The 14,994-nt window shown below is 41.4% G+C and overlaps 1 protein-coding gene across 4 annotated transcripts in view; it reads left to right on the forward strand.

The window, feature by feature from the left end:
• The window catches only part of SNX10 (sorting nexin 10), a 103,830-nt gene that overhangs the window by 23,475 nt on the left and 65,361 nt on the right, over positions 1 to 14,994 (forward strand). Inside the window, exon 1 of one of the 4 annotated variants that reach the window (XM_023544333.2) lies at positions 7,492 to 7,570. The exons of the other annotated variants lie outside the window; for them this stretch is intronic. The gene's annotated coding sequence lies outside the window, so the exon portion shown is untranslated. Of the gene's footprint in view, positions 1 to 7,491; positions 7,571 to 14,994 lie in introns of those variants that run through there. 4 annotated transcript variants of the gene reach the window in all.

The following is a 14,994-nucleotide window of genomic DNA, read 5'->3' on the forward strand; positions in this document are numbered from 1 at the left end:
TCCCACTGGTATTTGAGCTCTGTTTGTAATAGCAAAAGAGCAGAAAACCTAAATGCCCACCAGTAGGGGCTGGTAAAATGAATTATGGTACACCTGCACAGTGGAAGAGGACACAGCCATAAAAAGAGAAAGAAGGTGTTCTATGGATAGATGTGGAACAATCTCCATTGTTAAGTAAAAAAGATGAGGCATAGAAACGTAGGTGCCACTGCTGTTTACAGAAAAGTAGGAGGGCATGTAATAAATAAGTGTATATATTTACATACTTGTTGTCATGGATTGAATTATGTCCCCCCCAAAATATGTGTCAACTTGGTTAGGCCATGATTCCCAGTATTGTGTGGTTGTCCTCCATTTTGTGATTGTAATTTTATGTTAAGAGGATTAGGGTGGGATTTTAACACCACCCTTACTCAGGTCACCTTCCTGATCCAAGGTAAAGGGAGTTTCCCTGGAGTATGACCTGCACCACCTTTTATCTCTCAAGGGGTAAAAGGGAAGGGAAGCAAGCAGAGAGTGGGGGACCTCATACCACCAAGAAAGCAGCATCAGGGGCAGAGTGCATCCTTTGGACATGGAGTTCCTTACCTGAGAAGCTCCTCGACCAGGAGAAGCCTTCCTCCAGAGCTGACAGAAAGAAAACCTTTCCCTGGAGCTGATGCCCTGAATTAGGACTTGTAACCTACTAGACTGTGAGGAAATAAATTTCCCTTTGTTAAAGCCACCCACCTGTGGTATTTCTGTTATGGCAGCACTAGACAACTAAGACACTTTGTATCTGCATGAAACATTTCTAAAACAATACAAAAAAGGGTAAACATAAAATAAAAAACAAAGAGAAATTAAACCATAGCTGAGGTAAGGATTGAACCCAGTGCTGTGGATTCATTAGCATTGGTTTTAATTCCCAGATTATCAAGCATCTTTGTGTCTATTATGTATCATCACTGTCTTAGTTTCTTAGGGCTGCTGTAACAGAAATACCACAAGTGGGTGGCTTTTATTTTCTCACACTTTAGGAGGCTAGAAGTCCAAATTTAGGGTGTTGGCTATAGAGGAAGGCTCTCTTCTCCACTCTGGAGGAAAATCTTTGTCCCAGCTTCCCTCGTGTTCCTTGGAGATCGCCATGTGGCATCTATCTTTCTGCATTCATGTTTGCTTCTCTCGGTGCCTCATAGGCTGTTTTTATATCTTAAAAGTGATTAGGTCTAACATACACCCTATACTGTTAGGACCTCATTAACATAACAAAGATAACCCTATTCCCAAGTGGAATTACATCCACAGGCATAGGGATTAGGATTCTAACACATATTTTGGGGGGGACACAATTCAGTCCAGTACCACTAGGTTAGTATTTGGGGGGGAACAAAAAGAGGGAACATCTGGCCTTCAAAGAGCTCTTAGTTCGGGTGCATAGGACTGATGTACATCACAATCAGAGGATGGGGGGGACCATAATCTGGACCATAATCGAGTGTCCAGAGGCTGGTGCACTGAAGTACGATGGGGATTCAGCTCCATACTCGTCAGGGCACTGCTGTGTTCAAAGTTATATGTATAAAGACTGTGGTAGGCAGAATAATGGCCCCCAAAGATGTTTACATCCTAATCCCTAAACCTCTGAATATGTTACTTTACATGGCAAAAGGGACTTTGCAGGTATGATTAAATGAAGGACTTTGAGATGGGGATTATCTGGGTGTTTCCCAACATAAATGCATGAGTTCTTAAAAGTGAAGTCCTCTTCTACTGTGGTCAGAGGGTATTGTGACTGCAGAAAACCAAAAACCAAACTCAGTGCCGTTGAGTCGATTCCGACTCATAGTGACCCTATAGGACAGAGTAGAACTGCCCCCGTGGAGTTTCCAAGGAGCACCTGGTGGATTCAAACTGCTGACCCATTGGTTAGCAGCCGTAGCACTTAACCACTACGCCACCAGCGTTTCCGTGACTGCAGAAGGATCAGAGAAATGGTATGTTGCTGGCTTTGAAGATGGTGGAATGGGCCATGAGCCAAGGAATGCAGGTGGCCTCTAGAAGCTGGAAAAGGTCAGGACAGGGATTCTCCCCTAGAGCTTCTAGAAGAAACATGGCCCTGCTGACACCTTGATTTTAGTGAAACCTGTGTTGGCCTTCTGACCTAGAGTACTGTAAGATAATAAATGTTGTTTTAAGCTACTAAGTTTGTGACAATTTGTTACAGCAGCAATAGGATACTAATACAAAGATGATATAGAACAGCCCTCAGACCTTGATGTCATGGGCTTTCTAATTTAGGAGGGGAGACAAGACAACCTAGCCAATCAGAATGCCAAGCAAATGTGGAAAGTGGCATCAAGATTTTCAAGGAGCTGTCCATGAGGTGGTTGGGAAGGCTTGGGGAGGAGGTGGCCATCTGAGTTGTCTGTGAGTTTTGGCTCTGCATCTTACTAGCTGTGGGGCCCTGAGAAAGTCACATAAACTCTCTGTGCCTCAGTTTTCTTTATCTGCAAAGCAGGTATACCAATAACGCTTCCTAAAGGGCTGTTGTAGAGTAAATGAGTTAAAGTGTATAAATGCTTGGAGTAGTTCTTGGTCATTTTAAAGGCATTGTTTTTGCCATTGTTATTTTGCCTTAAACTGTGGGTAAGGCAGGGGTAGGCAGAAAGGAGGTGGTGGAGTGTCTGAGGACAACAGGCCCACTGTGCCTGGAGAGGAAGAGGAGGGGCCTCACTTGAGTGGTGGGAGCACTCAGGGGAGAAGCAGAAAAAGTCTATTAGGAGTATGGAGCCAGATGACCGTGGCTGGACTGAGAGTGTCCACTTAGTGTCCTGGAAGATTCATCAGGTGTACAATGAGCACACTAAGGTTGCCAATCAGGTTTCTCTAAATGGGGAGATGGCTATCATTTCTGACTGTGGAATCTTCTCCCCACTCACATTGTCTCCTTTGTTCTCCTAGCCTGAGCCTTCTGACCTCTAACCAGGATCACCTCCCCATTCCTCCTGAGTACCGCCTAGTGCCTTATCAGTACTAGAGCTCCAGGGCTCAGTTTCTCTATCTATAGCTGGCTCTCATGTTTGGATATGCAGTTATCTGCTTCTTCAAAACGATATGCAGTTATCTGCTTCTTCAAAACCAATTATCTGCTTCTCTGTCCCTGCAGAGAGAGGAGCAGAAACCTCAGCCGGGAGGCTTGGCAGGTCACCACAGCCTGGGCTTTTCTCTGTTGTCCTTCAGAAGCCAACTCCCTGTGGGCATTTTGGCTGTTGGGGGTTTGTGGCCTCTCAGCATGTAGAGCTGGTTTTTGACCAGATGACTCATGAGAATCTCCAGGGTTCTGGGAGGGAATGATCCTGACACCTGTTGAAAGAACAGAGCTCCTCACAGGGTGGACACACATTAAGCAGAAATAGGAATCTGGATTTTCCAGACCAGCCATCTCTTCCCTGTGCTTTCATCCTCTGCAGGAAGTCCCTCTTCCCTTACAGCCACTTAGATTCTTCTTGGTGGCTGTGGATTTTAAAGGCTCCGTCTCGGAAACCGGGGAACCCCAGCTAGGCTTTCTGTCCCCATAAGAGCTTTATGATTCTGCCCCTTTCTTTCTTTCTCTCTGCTCACCTCATCTTACTCCTGCTGTCTTTGTTCTCTTCATAATTTAGGGAATAGAGCCAATGTTATGGATGGAATTGTGTCTTCCCCAAAATACTCTAAGCTCTGCCTGTGGTTATAATCCTGTTTGGGAATGGGTTGTGTTTGTTCTGTTAATGAGGCAGGTTTAGGTGATTAGGTTATGTTTGTTCTGTTAATGAGGCAGGATTAGGGCGTACCTTGAGTCCATCTCTTTTGAGATATAAGAGATTAAACAAGCAAGTGAGCCAGTAGAGATGGGTGAATAGAGATGCCAGGCCACATGAAGATTGCCCAGGAGCAGAAGGTCAAAGAGACAAGGAACGTCCTCCAGAGCTGACAGAGACAGAAAGCCTTCCCCTAGAGCTGGCAGGCTGAATTCAGGCTTACGGCCTCCTAAACTGTGAGAAAATAGATTTGTTTGTTAAAGCCATCCACTTGTGGTATTTCTGTTACAGCAACACTGGGTAGCCAAGACAGCCAGTCTTTCAAGGTCCCTTCTCCACGTTATCTGATAAGTGAAATTTTGCAAAAGGACAAGTAGGTGATAACGAATTAATTCATCACCCTTCACCTGATCATATGAGGAAAAGGGCATTGTCCTGTTTGTCCTCGGGCAAATCATCAGCCTCCATTAAGTTTCTCTTTCATCATCAGAGAAAGAGACGATAATATTCTCCACCTCAAAGGGTTGTCGTGACTAGGATGTTGTTGCTTGTTAGCTGCCTTCGAGTTGATCCCCAACTCATAGTGACCCCATGCACTACAGAATGGAGTACTGCCTGGTCTGTGCCATCCCTATGGTCAGTTGTGGATCAGACTGTTGTGATTCATAGGGCTTTCACTGACTGATATTTGGAAATAGATTGCCAGGCCTTTCTTAGTCTGGAAGCTCTGCTGAAACCTGTTCAGCATCATAGCACCAAGCAAGCGTACACTGACAGATGGGTGATAGCCACACATGAGGCGCATTGGCTGGGAGTTGAACCCAGGTATCCCACGTGGAGGGTGAGAATTCTACCACTGAACCACCAGTCCTCATCTATGATTAGGATAAAATTCATGCATTCATTCATTTATTCATCAAATATTAAGTACCTACATAGTGGCAGGCACTGTGCCAAGCAGCCAGTTAAAAACCAGTGATGAAACAGGCATTGTGCCTGCCATTCTCTTGTGGAGACAGATAACAGACAAGAAACAGATGCCTGTGTGATGACAACCTGTGGATATATGGTAATGTCTGTGACAGGTTGTGATTTTAAATGGTGGCATTTAGTTACCTGCATGGTGATTGTGACGTGGCCTGGGCACGTAGTTGGTGCTGGTTGAGTGAGAGGCTGGTTCTGGGTGCTGGGTTGAGAGACACCTGAGAGGACTTTGTTTTCTCCTGTGCCTTCGTCTCTCAGTGGAGCTTGTCGTTCGTTACTCTCCCACCGCTCACAACTAGCCTCTGGTGGTACTTGTACACAGCCTGGGCTTTCCCATGGTGACTTTCCCAGAATGAATCACACTCCCTCTGACAGGTGACCATGGTGTCCAGGTTTGGCTGCTGTCATGGTGCTGCTTCAAAGTCCTGTGCACAGGTGGGGGAGAGAAACTTGGTTTTTGCAGCAAATGGCAGAAGTTTTTGTCACTGTTGATTTGATTATCATTTCCAGGAGGAGTAACTGGAGATTTAGGACCATTGTGAAATTGCTCAACATTATATTCTGAGAAAATTCAAGATGTCAGCAGTTGTGTGGGGATCTGGCTATCGGTACACTTCTTTCAAAGTGTAGGCCACACATAATTCTTAAAACTTTGACATTAGAATTGTGAACAGCCTTTGAGATCATGGTTTTAGATTAACAACCCACCTCCTTGTCATTTTACAGCGAGGAAGCAGAAATTTGGAGAGGCTGTGCTCCTGAGAAGGAGCCCTGCTAACCAAATGGTCCGTGGTTCAAACCCCCAGCCGCTGCATGGAGGAAAGATGTGGCAGTCAGCTTCTATTAAGATTACAGCCTTGGAAACCCCATGGGGCAGCTCTGCTCTGTCCTGTAGGGTCAGTATGAGTCAGAATTCTCTCAGTGACAACGGAATCTTTTTAACGCGTACTCCTGGGTAATAACAGACTTAAACAGAACCCGATTTTCTACTTTCATACACCAGACAGAGTATTTAACTACTGTGGCTGTATAATATGTTCTAAAATCAGGTAGAGTGAGGCCTCCCACTTTCTTCTTCTTTTTCAGTAATGCTTTACTTATCCGAGGCTTCTTCCCCTTCCATATGAAGTTGGTGATTTGTTTCTCCATCACATTAAAAAATGTCATTGGAATTTGGATCGGAAGTGCATTGTGTGTATAGATGGCTTTTGGTAGAATTGACATTTTTACTATGTTAAGTCTTCCTATCCATGAGCAAGGTATGTTTTTCCACTTAAGTAGGTCCTTTTTAGTTTCTTGTAGTAGTACTTTGTAGTTTTCTTTATATAGGTCTTTTACATCTTTGGTAAGATTTATTCCTAAGTATTTTATCTCCTTGGGGACTACTGTGATTGGTATTGATTTGGTGATTTCCTCTTCGATGTTCTTTTTGTTGATGTAGAGGAATCGAAGTGATTTTTGTATGTTTATCTTATAACCTGAGACTCCAGAGTATTTATATTAAAATATATACATGATGCATATATTACTCTGCCATAAAGAGAAATGAAGCCCTGATAAATGCCACAATATGATGAACCTTGAAAACACTATGCTGAATGAAATAAGTCAATCATAAAAGGACAAATACTCTATGATCTCACTTATATGGGGCAAATGTATAGAGATCAGAGTTGAATAGTAGTTACCAGGGACAGGAGGAAGGGGGTACCCAAACCCAAACCGAACCCACTGCCGTTGAGTTGATTCTGACTCACTGAGAACCTATAGGGCAGAGTAGAACAACACCATAGGGTTTCCAAGGCTGTAAATCTTTATGGAAGCAGACTGACACATCTTTCTCCTGCAGAGTGGCTGGTGGGTTTGAATCACTGACCTTTCCATTAGTAGCGGAGTGCTTTAACCACTGCATCACCAGGGCTCCTGAGGGTGGGAGGATGGGAGAAATTATTGTTTCATAAGCATTGAGTTTTTGCTTGTAGGGATGGAAAATTTGGCAAAAGATATTGGTGATGGTTGCACAACATGATCGATGTAATTATTTCACTGATGTAATTATCTCATCTCACTTGTAATTGTTTTCACATTGTATACGTGAAAAATGTTGAAATGGCGAATGATGTGTTATATATATTTTTACAAAAATAGAAAAAATGATGCACATTTAGGAATTAAGATGTAGAAGTTAACTGGCAAAAAGAAAGAACAGGCTAGTTGTGTGTGTTGTGTGTGTGAGCATGTATGTCCGTAGTTGTGTCTGTAGAGAGGCATGAAGGAGCATCTGTGTTTGAGACACATTAGGGTTACTGGTATTTCTCTCCCAGTCTTCCCTGAAGGGCTCATTATAAAACCACTTAGTTGATACCTGATCTTGTAGAACTAATACTCCAAAGTCTTTCCTCTCAGAGGCCCTTGTTTCACTCACCTGAAGCACTTTTTTTGATTAAGAGGTTGTTTAACTGGGTTTTTCACGGCCATCATGGGAGAACTTATAAAATGTGGGACTCTCTGAAAAGAGTATTCAGAGGATTTATATACCTGTAAAGACTGCATGTTAAAAAAAAAAAGGGTTAAATAGTTTAGGCCTTAGTTGAATTTGGAGCTCTGCCCAGCCAATGTGCTAAGTTTGTTTTCTTCCTCTTTCCCAGCACTGATGTAACAAAGCTCCTCCTGCTTGTCTCTACCCTGTCCCGCCTCTCAAAGTTCATTGCTCGCTTGTGGCGTAAGAATAAAACCATTGTGAAATCAAATCTGGCTTCAGACTGATAATCAAATCCTGAGCCCTTAAGAACCTGGATTTCAGACAGGTAGCAAATGTAATTTTCTTCTTAAAAATGTGTTTTCTTAAACTAAAATGGCTTGTCTGTGGGTGTGTTTGCAAAGGATAGCCCATTCTCACTCATAACAGACTGGTTCGATTTTTTTATATTTTAAGTGAGTATGGGATGGGATGGTGCTTTGTAGCTTATTTAAAATATATCGTTCTGGAATCGTTGGCTTGCCTTGTGACGTTGACTTGTGAAAAAGTGCTGAGATTACTGATTTTTGTAGTATATATCTCATTTCCTTTATTTCAGCTGCTTTTAGTTTCGCTCTTGAATGTCAAGAGCATAACCTGTGAACTGCATGGGATTATGCTTAGTATGTATTAAGAAAAAGCATATCTGGGGAAGGGAATAGAGAGCAGATTAAAAGAGCGGGAAAACTAATCAAAACAGAAATGTCATATGTAGTAGAGTCAACAAAAACAAATCACAAAAGAGATTCAAACAAAACGTGTTAACTGGGTTGATGAAAAGTCAGTAGTGAATTAGTGTGTTTGTGCACACAGAAAGACCTGCAGATGTGATCACTGGGGTGCTCATTTATAGGAGACAGACTTACGTGATAGTATTTTTTAACTCAAGGTATTAATGTAATGCAAAATTGAGTGGGGTGGCGAAAATGGTTAAGTGCTCAACTACTAGTGAAACACTTGTGGGCAGTAGATGTTTTTATTACTATTTGTGTTTTCTGTTCATTTTTTCCAGAAATTTTTAAAAAGATACTTATTTAAGCCTTTTGTCATTCTCATTACTAAGAGGTACTAGGTACCTGGGAATAAGTAAGCTTAGAAATGGAACCCTAAAGGGGGATTTAATGATGGTCTTCAAATAGGCCAAGTGTCCTCAGAATCTAAGATCTAAGAAAGACTCTGGTAGAGCCACTGGTGTGAAGTCGTGTTCGGGGTGGAGCTTTCTCGGAAGCAATTCTGATCCAACTGAATTAGAATTTTAAAGCACAAATGTTATTAGATCACATCTCCTGTATTTCTGATGGCAATCAGTCAAATAGCAGGTGGTGGTTGTTAGCTGCTGTCGAGTTGGCTTCTGTCTGACTCAGGGCTGCCACATGCACAATGGAACCAAACGCTGCCTGGTCCTTGGCAGCTTGGACCATTGTGGTCCATAGGGTTTTTAAAAATAATTTACAGTGAAACCTGTGAGAGCTGGAACTTGACGGGACTGCCTTGGTTTTCTGGCTCTTGGAAGTTTTCTGCCTTTGACAGGGTGCAGTCTTACCACTTTTCTGTCACTATTAGTGGAAAATATTTGACTTTTCCTTTTCTGACAGGGTTTTCTGCCTTACACAGCTTCTGGCCTTTTTGCACGTTTTATTTAATTTAATTTTGGGGGGTTGAGAATACACACAGCAGAACATACATCAATTCAGCAGTTTCTGCATGTACAATTCAGTGACACTGATTACATTCATCAAGTTAAGCAGCTCTCCTCACCCTCCTTTTCTGAGCTGTTCCTCCCCTATTAATGTCAATTCACTGCCCCCTAAGTTTCCGATCTAAACTTTTGAGTCGTTGTTGATCCCGTGTAGATAGATCTTAAAAAAGCATAATGCTCAAGGCAGACACTCCTCACTAGTCATGCTAAACTGTTGTTTGGTTTTAAGAAGACTTCAGGGGATAATTTTGGTTTAAGATTTAAGGAATATCTCAGGGCAATAGTTTTGGGGGTTCATCTAGCCTCTATGGCGCCAGAAATTCTGGATTCCATGAAAATTTGAAATTCCATTCTGCATTTTCCCCACTTTGATTAGAATTCTTCTATAGAATCTTTGATCAAAATGCTCAGTCATGGTAGCCAGGCACCACCCAGTTCTTCTGGTCTCACAGCAGAGGAGGCAGTTGTTCATGGAGGTAGTGGCCGCACATTCCATATCCTCCTTCTGTTCCTGACTTTCCTTCTTTCTCTGTTAGTTACTCCAGGCAAATAGAGACCAATTATTGTGCCTTGGATGGCTGCTTGCAAGTTTTTAAGACCCTGGGCACTACACGGTGAACTAGGAGGTAGAACAGAAGCACTAAATATGTTATTAGGCCAATTACCTTGGATGTTCCATGAAATGATGACCCTAAACCTCCAAATCAAGGAGCCAAATCCCATGAGGTATTTGTTGTACCTAAGCAGCCTTTAGGAGCTACTCTTCTTTTTTTTGTCATTGTTGTCAATATATCTGTCTTAGTCATCTAGTGCTGCTGTAACAGAAATACCACAAGTAGATGGCTTTAACAAAGAGAAATTTATTCTCTTACAGTTTAGTAGGCTACAAGTCCAAATTCAGGGTGCCGGCTCCAGGGGAAGACTTTCTTTCTCTGTCGGCTCTGGAGGAAGGTCCTTGTCATCAGTCTTCCCTTGGTCTGGAAGAATCTCAGCGCAGGAAGCTCAAGTCCAAGGACGCGCTCTGCTCTGGGCGCTCGCTGCTTTCTTGGTGATATGAGGTCCCCCTGTCTCTCTGCTTGGTTCTGTCTTTTATATCTCAAAAGAGATTGGCTAATCTAATCTTGTAGACCTCATCAATATAACTGCCACTAATCCATTTTATCATCATAGTGATGGGATTTACAACACATAGGGAAATCACATCAGATGATAAGATGGCAGTCATACAATCATACAAGGGAATCATGACTTAGCTAAGTTGACAGATATTTTTGGAGGACACAATTCAATCCATGACAATATCTATTACACAACTTTTGCCAATTCAACTTCTTACAAGTATACAACTTACTGACAGCAATTACATTAATCAGCTCTGCAACCCTACCCTTAATAAATGCGATTTTCCTTCACCTGTAATTACAAATGCAGTACTCTATAAGCAGTTAACTCCCCACTTTCTTCCTCCCTCCTACCCACCCCTGGTAAACCACTAAGCAACTTTGGTCTCCATACATTTGCCTCTTCTTGTCTTTTGATATAAATGAGGTCGCGCTATATTTGTCATTTTGTGACTGGCTTATTTAAGTCAGCATAATGTCTTCAAGTTCTATGCATATTGTAGCATGTATCAAGAGTCCATTTCTCTTATTGGCTGAGTACTATTCCATTGTCTGTATGTACCATATTTTGTTCATCCATTCCTCTGTTGATCCATAGTGTTTTCATCAGCTGATTTTTGGAAGTAGATTACCAGGCCTTTCTTTGTATGTAAATAGCTAGGTCTGTGCGTATTTTGTGTACCATATTGCCCAAATGATTTTTGCTGCAGTGTTTACAGTTATGTATAGATATTTCTTATAGCTAAGTGTGCAGGGGTTCCTGTGCATTCTTTTTTTTTTTTAATTGTGTTTTAGGCAGAAGTTTATGTAGCAAATTAGTTCTCCATATAACGATTTTTATACAGCTTGTTCCATGACATTGGTTATGTTTTTCATAATGGTGACATTCTTCTTGTTTCCATTCTTTTTGTCCTGTTTCCATTAATGTAGCTTCCCTGCCCCTCCTTAGCTTCTTAACTTTGTTTTAGGGTAAATGTTGACCGTTTGGTCTCATATGGTTGATTAATGTGAGGCAGCACAGTATTCACAGGTGATATTTTTTATTTTCTAAGCCAATCTTTCATTTTGATGAAAGGTGACCAGCGGGAGTGGCTTCAGTTCCAAGTTCAAATGGTTTTCTAGGGTGATAGTCTCAAGAGTTCCTCTAGTCTATCAGTCCAGTAAGTTTGGCCTTTTTTAGAAATTTGAGTTTTGTTCTACATTTTTCTCCCATTCTAAGTGGGACCTTCTGTTGTGTCCCTGGTCAGAACAGTCGGTAATGATGGCCGGGCACCATCTAGTTCTGGTCTTAGGCTAGAAGAAGCTGCTGTTCTTGTGGGCCATTAGTCTTATGAACTAATTTTTCCCTTGAGTCTTTGGTTTCCTTCTCTGTCCTTTGCTCCAGATTGGAGGAGACCCATGGTTGTATCTTAGATGGTTGCTTGCAAGCTTTTAAGACCCCGATGGTACTCACCAACCTAGGATGTAGGACCTTATCTTTATGAGCTGTGTTATGCCAGTTGACCTAGATGTCCCCTGAGACTATGCTTCTGAGCTTTCAAACTGGGTAACTCAGTCCCCCAAGGTATTTGGATATGTCTAGGAAATTTCCTTAATTGTGTCCCCTGTGTGCTTTATTAAATACATGAATATATTTGCAGCACACGTAAACATGTGTATACATATGTCTGCAGATCTGTACATGCATGCTCATATATATACTCACATGTGCCTTTTTATACCCACATGTACATACATGTCTACCATGTAACCACATATATATCTTATTGATTGTTATTACTGTTGCTGCAAAATTGTCCGATTTTGTCCCTTATTCTTATGTACTTCTTAGTGTTTTCATTTACCTTGGACAGGTTGTGCAGTCTTCACCCATATTGGGTATTGCTTATCCCATCACTGAAAACAACAAGTGTCAACTATCTAGAAAGTGATTCCCCCTCCCTCCACCTCCCATCTGAGATAACCATTAAAAAATGTCGTTTTCTGTGTGTATACCTGTTTTTGACTTTTTATAAAAGTGGTGCCATACAATATTGTTCCTTTTGTGACTAAGGTATTTCGCTCAGCATAATGTCTTCCAAGTTCATCCACATTATGTTTGTTGAGCTCCTCATTTTTCATTACAGTTGCATAGTATTCCATTATATGTATGCATCACAATTTCTTTATCCACTCATCCCTTGATGGGCAGTTAGATTGTTTCCATCTTCTTGCTGTTGTGAGTAATGCTGCAATGAACATAAGTGGCATATGTCTATTCATGTCACTGCTCTTATTACTCTAGGATATATACCTACGAATAGGATAGCAATCATAAAATCTTTCTAGCTTTTTGAGAAAGTGCTGTACTGTTTTCCGTAGTGGATGTACTATTTTACATTTCCACCAGCAATGTAAAAGAGTTCTAGTCCTCCCAAAATCTCACCAGCATTTATTATTTTCTGTTTTTATGATCATTGCCATTTTTCAGGGGTAAGGTGATATCTCATTGTACTTTTTTTTTTTAATTTTTATCGAGCTTCAAGTGAACGTTTACAAATCAAGTCAGTCTGTCACATATAAGTTTATGTACACCTTACTCCATACTCCCACTTGCTCTCCCCCTAATGAGTCAGCCCTTCCAGTCTCTCCTTTCGTGACAATTTTGCCAGCTTCCAACCCTCTCTACCCTCCCATCCCCCCTCCAGACAGGAAATGCCAACACAGTCTCAAGTGTCCACCTGATACAGATAGCTCACTCTTCATCAGCATCTCCCTTCTACCCACTGTCCAGTCCCTTCCATGTCTGATGAGTTGTCTTCGGGAATGGTTCCTGTCCTGGGCCAACAGAAGGTTTGGGGACCATGACCGCCGGGATTCCTCTAGTCTCAGTCAGACCATTAAGTATGGTCTTTTTGTGAGAATTTGGGGTCTGCATCCCACTGATCTCCTGCTCCCTCAGGGGTTCTCTGTTATGCTCCCTGTCAGGATAGTCATCGGTTGTGGCCGGGCACCATCTAGTTCTTCTGGTCTCAGGATGATGTAAGTCTCTGGTTCATGTGGCCCTTTCTGTCTCTTGGGCTCATAGTTATCGTGTGACCTTGGTGTTCTTCATTCTCCTTCGATCCAGGTGGGTTGAGACCAATTGATGCATCTTAGATGGCCGCTTGTTAGCATTTAAAACCCCAGATGCCACATTTCAAAGTGGGAATCTCATTGTACTTTTGATTTGCATTTCACTAATGGCTAATGATTGCAAGTATCTTTTCACATATTTGTTGGTCACCTGAATGTCCTGTTTGGTGAACTGTCTGTTCATATCCTTTATTTTTTGATTGAATTGCTTTATTTTTTTGTTTTTGAGTTGTTGAAGCTTTCTATATGTTTTAGTGATTAGAATCTTACCAGATATGTCATTGACAGAGATTTTTGTAGGTAATTTCTTTTTGGTAAAGTCTTTTGATGAGCATAGGTATTTAATTTTTAGGAGGTCCCAGTTATCTAATTTATCTTTTGTCATTCTTGCATTTTTTGTTTTGTTTGATATTCTATTTGTGCTGAGTATTAGGTCCTCTAGTTTTGAGCCTATGTTTTCCTCCAGGGACTTTATGCTTTTAGCTTTAACATTTAGGTGTTTGATCCATTTTGAGTTACTTTTGTGCATGGTGTAAGGCATGGATTCTGGTTAATTTTTCTGTATATAGATATATAGTTTTGCCAGCACCATTTGTTAAAGAGACTGTTTCTTGCCCATTTAATGGACTTTGATCCAGTTGTCAAAGATCAGCTGCCTGTAGATGAATGGATATGCCTCTGGATTCTCAATTCTATTCCCTTCGTCTGTGTGTCTGTCATTGTACTAGTACCAGGCTGTTTTGATTATCATGGCTGTATAGTAAGTTTTAAGACTGGGAGGTGAGAGGCCTCCTACTTTGTTCTTCTTCAATATTGCTGTAGCTATTCGAGGCCTCTTTCTTTTTCTTGTAAAGTCGTAGGTTAGTTTTTTCATTTGATTAAAGAATGTTGTTGGGATTTGGGTCAGGATTGCATTACATCTATAGACCGCTTTTGGTAGTCTGGACATTTTCACAGTCTTATGTCACCATGCGTCTGTCAGTTTGTCATACTGTGGTGGCTTTGCGTGTTGCTGTGATGCTGAAAGCTGTCCTACCGGTATTTCAAATACCAGCAGGGTCACCCATGGTGAACAGGATTCAGCGGAGCTTCTAGACTAAGACAGACTAGGAAGAAGGACCTGGCGGTCTACTTTTTTAAAAAATGGCCAGTGAAAACCTTATGAATAGCAGCAGAACATTGTCTGATATAGTGCTGGACAATGAGCCCCTCAGATAGGAAGACACTCAAAATATGACTGGGAAAAGCTCCCTCCTCAAAGTGGAGTCGACCTTAATGATGTGGATGGAATAAAGCTTTCGGGACCTTCATTTGCTGATGTGGCATGACTCAAAATGTGAAGAAACAGCTGCAAACATCCATTAATAATCGGAAGTTGGAATGTATGATATATGAATCTAGGAAAATTGGAAGTCATCAAAAATGAAATGAAAGGCATAATAATTGATATCCTAGGCATAAATGAGCTGAAATGGACCGGTGTTGGCCATTTTGAATCAGATAGTCACATGGCCTACTCTGCCAGGAATGACAAATTGAAGGGGAATGGTGTTGACTTCATCATCAGAAAGAACATTTTAAGATCTATCCTGAAGTATAACACTGTCAGTGATAGGATAATATCCATATGCCTACACAGAAGACCAGTTAATAATAATATTCAAATTTACTCACTAGCCATTAATGCCAAAATTGAGGAAACTGAAGATTTTTTACCAACTTCTACAGCCTGAAATTGATCAAATATGTGATCAAGATGCATTGATAATTACTAGTGAT

The sequence above is a fragment of the Loxodonta africana genome, chromosome 8 (assembly GCF_030014295.1).
Source record: "Loxodonta africana isolate mLoxAfr1 chromosome 8, mLoxAfr1.hap2, whole genome shotgun sequence".
Taxonomy (NCBI): domain Eukaryota; kingdom Metazoa; phylum Chordata; class Mammalia; order Proboscidea; family Elephantidae; genus Loxodonta; species Loxodonta africana.